Source organism: Calliphora vicina, chromosome 4 (assembly GCF_958450345.1).
Source record: "Calliphora vicina chromosome 4, idCalVici1.1, whole genome shotgun sequence".
Classification (NCBI taxonomy): Eukaryota; Metazoa; Arthropoda; class Insecta; order Diptera; family Calliphoridae; genus Calliphora; species Calliphora vicina.
This window is the reverse complement of record NC_088783.1, coordinates 26,490,829-26,501,585: the sequence shown is the minus strand read 5'-3', so window position 1 is coordinate 26,501,585 and position 10,757 is coordinate 26,490,829.

Genomic DNA, 10,757 nt, shown 5'->3' with positions numbered 1-10,757 from the left:
TATGTTTGCTGTAGTTGTTGATATTCACAAATTTATACACTTTATTTATTATTGTTAATTCCACTTTAATTGTTTGTTTTATTAATTAAGTTTGTGTACAAACTCCGTTATTTATTTTTTGGCATTATTATTAAATCATAAACATTTATATTTAAACAAAAATTAGAAAATTTATTTATTTCTTTATGTTTTTCAGAAAAAATATTTTAAAATAATATGAAAACAATGTTGTTTGCACGTCAAAGTTTAAAACTAGACTGAATTGTACGTTTTATTATTTTGCTTACCTTTCTTCGTTGAGACTTTTTAATTTTTTTTGTTGTTTTTCTTTTCCATCTGTATCTGACTGCTTCTGCTTGCTGCCTGTGTGTAATTCTCCTCCTCTACACACACTTACACTATTGCTACCTCTACAACTACTACAATAACAACAACAATAAGCATACATACATTAGCCAGTCAAGCAGGCAGGCAGGCCAACACATATTTACACACACACTCACTAACATTTATAACCTACTCAACAGTAACAACAACAACAACAAAACTACTCTTATAGTTTCCGTTTTTATTGTTATTGTTGTTTGGCATGGTCAACGCCATCAACAACACCAGAACGTATGAACAATATATACAAACAAACATTCATACTTTCTTACGAGTACTTGTACATCGTCCATACTCAAAAAACGAAAAACATACAACAACCACCAAAACAAACCCGAAGAAAACAGTAACAACATGCAATACAATCGTCATTGTTAACACGTCACAGTTAGTTTGCCTTAATTGTTTTTGTTGTTCTTCATTTACAAACAAATTTCCATTTACTCGCATTTAAGCCGCATTCAATTTCATGCTCACTCTCTTTCTCTCCTCGGCCAATAGCTGTTAATTTACTCAATTTTCCCCTGATTCTCAAATGGATCTCTTGACTCATTTTTTATGTTCATATTTAAATACTTTTCCCTTTTATGTGTCATTTACTTACAAACCTACATACTCTTGCACATGAATGCTAAATATGTATGCCCTTCTTTTGTTCTTGTTCTCTGGCTTGTAAAAAATATATTTTTAAGCTCTTAATTAGTGTTTTTATATGCAGATTTTTTTATTATCCCTCTTTACCTGCTAAGACCCTTTTTGAGTTTTGAAAAAAAAGATCCATCTTTTTTTTAAATTTTACCTGTATGCGTTTTGAAGTTTTATTGTAGGTGTGTTGTGTTTATGACTTTCAAAACACACCGGTCTTTTTTTCGCTAATAATTTTTTTTATTATAGTCACATGTGTGTTTTATGATGGCTTTTGCTAGTTGCGAGTGTTTCGCAAAAGACCAGCTACACATTTTTTGTTGCGAATTTTAAATCTCTAGGATTAATGTTTAGCAGTTTGCAAATAAGATTAATTGCAAAAAGTTTTATTGAAGCTGTAGAGGTTGTCAGGAATGTATTTCCTTATTAGCGTTAAAATTGGGATTCGCAATATACACATTAAATGCATATCAAATTTAATAATATTTTATGAATTTCATCACCTTTTTATAGAAATATTTTTGATATACCTCATAATTAGTTTTCATATTTGAAAACTGTTATGGATATCAGATCTGCCCTTAAACATTATTTCTCAAATAGTATTCAAATTCAAAAACAAAACAACTTAAGTGTAATTTTAAATAAACTGTTAAATTGATCGATAACACATGTCAACAGCAAAAAAGGCTTCACTAACCACAATATAGATTTGATGCATCATGGTTGCATAAGTACAAAAATGGTAAAATGTTTTAATTATATGGATAGATTTTTCTTTAATTTTTTTTAGACGTTTCTATACATAATTTATGATAACTCAAAAAGGGTTAGTCCGATATTATTAAGATAAACATAGAAAAGTACAGATTTACATAACCTTTCTCAGTAGTTTCGGAATTATAATAACAAATTGATGCAAAAAATATATTTTTTACGTGAAAATTTTTATATTTTAAAAAACTCATGAAAAATCTAAAACAGCAGAAATTGTACAGGTTTATTACTTTATCGCAAAGCCGCATATAATAAAAACAAAATGAGATATCGAACATAAAAATCGATTGATTTTTTTTTTAGTATATTAACAATTAAGAGAATTCGCTCATTTTCACAAAGTTTTACTTTTTCTTATGATATACATAATGTTGAGTAGTTAATGTTCTTCTTTCGATTGATTGAATATTGAAAACATTTTCCCCATGCTATGTATAAATTTTCACATATATATTGCGTTTCATTCGGCTCAGTATTTTCGGAGTTATAATAACAAATTGAAGCAAAAATATTTTTTTTATGTGAAAATATCAAATTTTTTTGTTTAAAAAAAATCTTGAAAAATCGAAAATGACAGAAATTGTTCGGATTTATTACTCTATCGCAAAGCCACATGTAATAGGAACAAAATGAGATATCGATCATAAAAATCGATGGATTCTTTTCGAATTTATTCACAATTAAGTGAATTCGCTCATTTTCACAAAATTAAGTTTACTTTAATAATATCGGACTAACTCTTTTTGAGTTATCACAAATTATGTGGAGAAACGTCTAAAAAAATTCACAATTTTAGAGAAAAAAATATTTTTAAAAAAGACCTCTCCATAGAATTTAAAATTTCGACCATATTTGTACTACTGGAATCACAATACATCAAAATTGTGTAGTGGTTTAAAAACCCTCTAAAATTTGTATGATTTTGTTGCTCTGTGTAATTATTGTATTATTTGTCCTTAAAGAATATCAAGAGTTTTGTATAATTCTTTGAGGATTATTCAATCTTCAAGGACTAATAATAAAATACTTACCGATTAATACAACAGTTTTTGCTCTCCTGAAAAATTTTAAAATAAATTTGTCAAAAGTCCATAGATATTTATCTGAAAATATATATTTTCAGATATTTATGAAAATTTGTCAAAAGTCCATAGATATTTATCTGAAAATACATATTTTCAGATATTTATGAATTATCAAAATTATACGAACTTTATTATTAATGCGATTATTATTATTTTTAAATACAGTATATTATTGGTGAAATAGGTGATCTTTTTAACATATTTTCCATAAGGGCCATAATTTAATGAAAGGGCCATAATTTCACAAAATTCTAAAAAAACAAAGAAAACTAATAATTAAATATGTTATAAAGAATTCAAACCATATAGCGTATTCACGCTTCTCTTTATAACGATAAATGCAACTAAAAGTTAGTTAAAGCTACCAAAAGATAGGTAGTACCGGTATTTAGCAATCTATATACTAATAAATAGCAACGGAAAGGAAATAATAAAATGACTTGAATTTAATAGTTGAAAAAATACTGAATTAGTGTGTCATAAAATATTATCACAGTACAAAATTGTTGATATCTATTGCTGAAAGAGCTTTAACAAAAAATTTATAACTAAAGCAATAGTTTCTCAAAATATTTTTAAATGAAAAATATTCTTCCATTATCATAAAACTATGAGATTTTTTTAATATTACAAACATAAATATTTACCTCATTTAATCAATTTTCTAACTAAATTATTTTGTTTTCAAAGAACTACGGTCCTGATTCGGAAACACGGACAGAATATTTATTATACATACATATTTGTTTTTCATATAAAATTTTCAAAATTGTTCTTATTAATCTTTTCATTAAAATATTAAAGAATAAAATAAAGAGAATAATTTTTGTGTTTGATGATATTTAAGATTTATTTCAAAATTATCTAAATCGCTAGTATATACTTAATTATCGCTAGTATTTTTACCTAATTTTACAATTAGACCTATATAAATATACAATTTTATTAAATTCTTTGATACGAAATAAATAAAATATTTCTATTAAGGGCAGGCACGGATTCAGGGAATAAAAAAGGAAATTCCCTCCAAAAATAAAAAAAAATTTAAAATAAATTTTAATTTATTTTCCCCCCAGAAATTGTTGTCCTCTATCCGCGCCTGATTAAGGGCCTAATACAGAAACACGACAGAAAACAAATTTTAACTTGTGTGTTTTTCATGCAAACATTTTTAAATTATTTCCCGGTCGTGTTTCTGAATCAGGCCCTAAGTGATGAAATTCCCATATATTAATAATAGGAATATACAGTGGTGGTCAAAACATATGCAACCAGCAACAGAATTTTACAAAAGTGGTTTAAACTACTTTAAGATGTAAACAAAAATATTCATTTGCTTATAATATTTTTTAATTAATGCTTTAAAAATAAGAATATGAAATTTAATTCAGAATTTTTTGCATTAAAAAGAAAAAAAATTTAAAAAACTACGTATGGGTTGATATTTCATTGGCCAAAACATATGCAACTAATTGCTTTTAAAACATTTCTGTCTATAAAACTTAATATTTCGTGGCAAATCCTATATTTCCAATGACGGCCTTACATCGGCAAGGCTGTGAAGCTATCAAATTGGCAATAAAATTTGCAGGAATAGCGTTCCAAGCATCTACCAGTCCTTGAAACATAATATCTGAATTAGTGCAATTTTCGGTGTCGATTCTTTGATTAACGATTGCCCAAATGTTCTCAATGGGATTTAGATCTGGTAATTGTGGTGGCCATTCCATTACCGAAACTCTTTCTTGTGCTAACAACGATTTAACAACATGTGAAGAGTGCTTGGGGTCGTTATAGTGCTGAATAACTCATCCAAGAGGCTTATTATCCTCAGAATTTGGAAGCATTACTCTTTCCAAGATGTCTCTATAGATAAATCCATCCATTATTTCATTAATTTAGAGCGATTGGCCAACTCCAGCAGCAGAAAAACTGCCCCCATACCATTACGTTGCATCCTCCATGTTTCAGTGTCTTTTTGCAGTATGTGCTTGAAGCCGCGTGTTAAGTGGTCGTCTTACGTAACACATGAAATCACTTCCGATGATATTAAATTCGGATTCGTCGCTAAATAGGACAGTCGTCCATTTGTTTTCTGACCAATTTAAATACTCCATAGCAAACTTCAAACGTTTCTTTTAATATAAGCGGTTTTTGCGCGTAGGGAAATCGTCGGTGAAGCTTGCAGGATACAACGTAATGGTATGGGGGTTGTTTTTCTGCTGCTGGAGTTGGCCCATCGCTCTAAATTAATGAAATAATGGATGGATTTATCTATAGAGACATCTTGGAAAGAGTAATGCTTCCAAATTCTGAGGATAATAAGCCTCTTCGATGAGTTATTCAGCACGATAACGACCCCAAGCACTCTTCACATGTTGTTAAATCGTGGTTAGCACAAGAAACAGTTTCGGTAATGGAATGGCCACCACAATTACCAGATCTAAATCCCATTGAGAACATTTGGGAAATCGTTAATCAAAGAATCGACACCGAAAATTGCACTAATTCAATATTATTAATAATATTATGTTTCAAGGATTGGTAGATGCTTGGAACGCTATTCCTGCAAATTTTATTGCCAATTTGATAGCTTCACAGCCTTGCCGATGTAAGGCCGTCATTGAAAATATAGGATTTGCCACGAAATATTAAGTTTTATAGACAGAAATGTTTTAAAAGCAATTAGTTGCATATGTTTTGGCCAATGAAATATCAACCCATACGTTTTTTCTTTTCAATGCAAAAAATTCTGAATTAAATTTCATATTCTTATTTTTAAAGCATAAATTAAAAAATATTATAAGCAAATGAATATTTTTGTTTACATCTTAAAGTAGTTTAAACCACTTTTGTAAAATTCTGTTGCTGGTTGCATATGTTTTGACCACCACTGTATATCATGTTATTATCAGTAACAATTTAATTGTTAACAACTATAATAGAATTTTTGCGAAATTTCCAAAGCTGTCAACCATTTTACAAGTTGTTAATGAAATTGGAACAGGAGAGTTGTTACCAGAGAAAAATGTGTTTTATGAGCATTAAATATGCAGTAAAAACATAAAATATGCTCTTAAATTTACAAAAAAAAAATATGCTTTAAAGATAATTTAGTTTTGGCCAATATAATGCCGTTTAAAACAAAAGATGAAATATTCCGACAACATAAAAATACCGAATTTTTGTTTTATAATTTCATAATGATATTTTGAAAAACACCATGAAACAGAGAAATAAATATTTTAGAGGAATAAACATTTCATGACTAAAATTATTTTTTTCCTGGACCAGCACTCAGGAGATGACCCCTACTCATGCAAAACATTGTGTTGGAACTAGGAAATTAGGTTATGGGAGGGAGGATAGAGAGAGTAGTGTTTGTGGACATTTGATTTGAATTTTCCTAAATTGAAAGTGACAGGAAAGACTTCAGGAGGATGCTTATTTCACATATGGACAGTACAGCTAACTTACGAATTTTCCCTGTAATGTGGTGTGCGATCCACTGTCCAGTCGACAACGAATTGATGAGCCCCTGCCGAAGAACGTGTGTTGCTTACGGGTTTAGGAAAGAAGTTCCCTAATTTCAGCAGAGCACATACCATTGTAGTATAGGTAGAACAGTGAAACACAACCCACATTGTATAAAGCTGGATACCGTACTGTTACCGATAAACATCTTCGCCCTCTCCTGGTCAAGTAACTCCAAAATATACTTCGAAGCACCGGCCAACACATGAGAGTTGTATTCCATTTTAGGTCGGATATAAGTGGTGTAAATAGTAAGGAGATCAGAAGGAAGGAAGTATTTCTTACACAGTTTTAGAAAACCAAGGGCACTTGAATGCTTCTTTCGACACTCGAAAAATGTGTTTTGTCCAGCGGACATCAAGAGCTTCTGATTCTCTAATATTTACTCCACCCATAAAAACAGATGGAGCAACACTATCTGTTGTGCGTGTGATTAGAAACAGAGTGTGTTAACATACAACATTAAGTCTTGCGTGCATTGAAATCGACTGTATTTGCACAACCCCATTCAGAGATTGTCACAAGATCTTGGTTAAGCGTATCATTCATGTTTCGTCTCATTGCCCCAATCTCCGACAGGCTTGGTCTATAACTAAATGCATATAAATGGCAAATGTTGCTGTCATCAGCAAAAGAATAGATAGGGTTGGAAGTTTGACGTAGAAGCAGGTTTATAAAGATAAGAAATAAAGTAGGATAAAGGACGGAGCCTTGAATTGATCTTGAACTCGTTTGATGAAATTCTATCTATAAGAACTCTGAAATACAGAAATTTGTATGTATTGAACTTATTTTTGATAAACTATGCTAAGAGATCTGCGGGACATTTTCCGATTTCTAGGAGGTCCTGTTTGAATGAGAGTAAAGTTAAAGAATAAATCATTTCCAAATCTTGGGGCATTAAAACTCTAGAGTCAATTTTGATTGAATTATCTTTACAATTGCAGCATTTTCTTTAACAAAAATTAATGCAAATCGATATGAAATTGAAAATGAAAAAAATTATGTATTCGGTTACATAACAAAATATTTTTGTAATTGTACACGCAGAGAAAAAATATAATTGGGCATGGTTACTGTAACCATTTATATAGTGTTACAAGTTTTTTAACTATATTATAGTCACAGTAACCATTTACATGATTGTGGTAACCATAATATGGTTAACTTACGATTCACATGATTGTCTCAACCATATATATGGTTACAGTAAACATATATATGTTTGTGGCAACCATATTTATGATGAATAATTTTATCATAATATGTTGTTCTCAGATTATGATAAGCCTTAAGCCGACAGCACCATAATATGATAAGTCCTTCATCATATAAATGGTTGTCACAAACATATATATGTTTACTGTAACCATATATATGGTTGAGACAATCATGTGAATCGTAAGTTAACCATATTATGGTTACCACAATCATGTAAATGGTTACTGTGACTATAATATAGTTAAAAAACTTGTAACAATATTGAAATGGTTACAGTAACCATGCCCAACTATATTTTTTCTCTGCGTGTAGACAATCAAACAAGACAGGCAATTTTAAAGGTATGGTCACACAAGCAAATATTTGCTTAAAAAAGCATAACCACTTTCTTTAGCACAAATTTATTTGATGTGTTTGTAAGATCAAACTGCATCAAATAAAACAAACCCAATTTTTTTGTTTTGAATCATCCTAAGTAAAATAAGTTTTTGAAATAAATAAAAGAATTCAAATGTATTTTCTTTAGTGGTTATGTCTTTTTTGTCAAATATTTGTCATGTGTGACAAACATATTTTCATATCTAATTCAATATACCTTTATTTTAGTTAGTCGCATGTATATTATTGGGTAAATTTCCATAGTATTGCCATTATTATATCTTTAGCAATTAATTACAAGTATTTGCATTCAAATGAATGGAAAACTCTTGGCCATGAAAAAAGTGATAAATTTTTCCTTAAATTCATTAAGATAATCTTAAAATAAGGTGGTCCATTATACAAATATACATATAACAAATCTCATACAAAAATAGTTATTCCTGCAAGCATTAATGTCTAACCATAATTGTAGCGATCAAATCTTTGATTTCATGGTTCTAATGAGTTATTTACCAAACAAAACATTTGTTCTGCCTACAACAAAATATCGAATTAATTTGAATTCTTAAGCAATTTTGCGCATTAATTACAACCGTGAAAATAAGTTTCGTAATTTGTTTGTTTTTAAACACAGATTTGCCGCTTGTCCTAACATTTAACACCTATACGCCTTTTAAATTGAGAAACAACAATCTTTTTTGGCAAGTTAATTTCAAACCTTTTTTTTACATTGCACTTTTTTCCGCTCTAACAAGCTAAAGAAGCGTGTAATGCAAACATGCAACTACAGTTTTTGTTCAACTACCAGCGGTATCTGTAGGTATAATTGAGATGTGAATGAGGTTTGATGAGGTTGCAAAATATCTAAGAGATCGAATGAAAAGCAATAAATGTGGAAAATGATGTGAGACAACCAAACAACACAGGCCAACAAAGATAGGGCGAATGAGTATTAGTTACAAGCGAATCAATTCGATTAGTTACGCCAATATCTTATCAGTAAACAATCTTTTCTTCATATGTATGCTGCGTTACTCCTCTGGGAGAAAAACAAGAGAATGTTGCTGCTGCTGGCTGGCTGGATGGATGGAAAAAGTAATATTTATTGAAGAAAAGAATAAAATAAAACATGACATGGCACTAATTCAAATAATGAACAAAAGGATACAAAACATTAAAGGCATCTAAGTCTGTCACTCAGAACTGCAGTGTGTGTATTTTAGAAGACAACTCTATTTTGCATTGGTTGTGTGTTGGTATGTTTTACCAAAATATTTTGTCCATAACGAATTGTAAAGGAAGGACAGGACATTACAACAATTGTACGGCAAATAGGTGTTTAACTGTGTGTGTGTGTGGGTTTGTGTGAGATAGTGATGGCAGGGAAACCTCTACTTTATAGTTTTCTTTGGTTTGTGTGTGCAGAAGATTTCCTTTTTTTCTCTTCTCTATGTTGCTTGTTGGACGCAGATCGTGTGGAGTTTGCGCACTTTTTGTATACCGACAACAGCAGCAGGAGCTCAATCAAATGTAATCAACATTGTAGGTGTTGTTGTTTTTACAACATTTCATACTTTATTCGAGTTTCACTAAAGCACAGTGGTTTGATTTCTTTATTTACTTATAGAGAGTTTTAGCAGATTTTTGTATTTAAAAAAACTAGTATGGTCATATGAGGAGCCGCAGAACAAAAGGTACTTTTTCGAACTTTTTTACAAATTGATTTTTTGGTATTTTTATTTGGGTAGAAATCTTCTAAAAAAAATAAATTTCCAAAAATTTTTAAATTTTCAAAAAAATACTTTTTGTTCTGCGTCTCCTCATATCACCTATCATGTTGTTACTAACAATATTATGGTTGAGGTATGTTGTTATAGATACAAAACAAAAAATATCGATTAAAAAATAATATAGATTCGTGCAAAATAGCTAAAGTTAAACTGTTAATAACTTTAGAACTGCACGCAGAGAAAAAATATAGTTGGGCATGGTTACTGTAACCATTTCAATATTGTTACAAGTTTTTTAACTATATTATAGTCACAGTAACCATTTACATGATTGTGGTAACCATAATATGGTTAACTTACGATTCACATGATTGTCTCAACCATATATATGGTTACAGTAAACATATATATGTTTGTGGCAACCATATTTATGATGAATAATTTTATCATAATATGTTGTTCTCAGATTATGATAAGCGTTAAGCCGAGAGCACCATAATATGATAATTCCTTCATCATATAAATGGTTGTCACAAACATATATATGTTTACTGTAACCATATATATGGTTGAGACAATCATGTGAATCGTAAGTTAACCATATTATGGTTACCACAATCATGTAAATGGTTACTGTGACTATAATATAGTTAAAAAACTTGTAACAATATTGAAATGGTTACAGTAACCATGCCCAACTATATTTTTTCTCTGCGTGTGGTAGTCCGATTTTATAATTTTTGATCTCGTATTAAAGCTAATGAATCGTTTATTTTTTCTAGAAATCTGCTTCTCATCAAAACATAATACAACATAAAAAAATCGTCCTTCAACGAATATCTCAAAAAAGCTATCTTCCATTTTTCAAAGCTTTTACTTAAATATAAGCCATTGCACAATTAAGAACATATATAAAATTCAGAATGAAACCATGGGAGGTTCTCGAGATAATTTAAATTTAAAGATATATTGTCAAATTTGTATAAACTTATTCTTT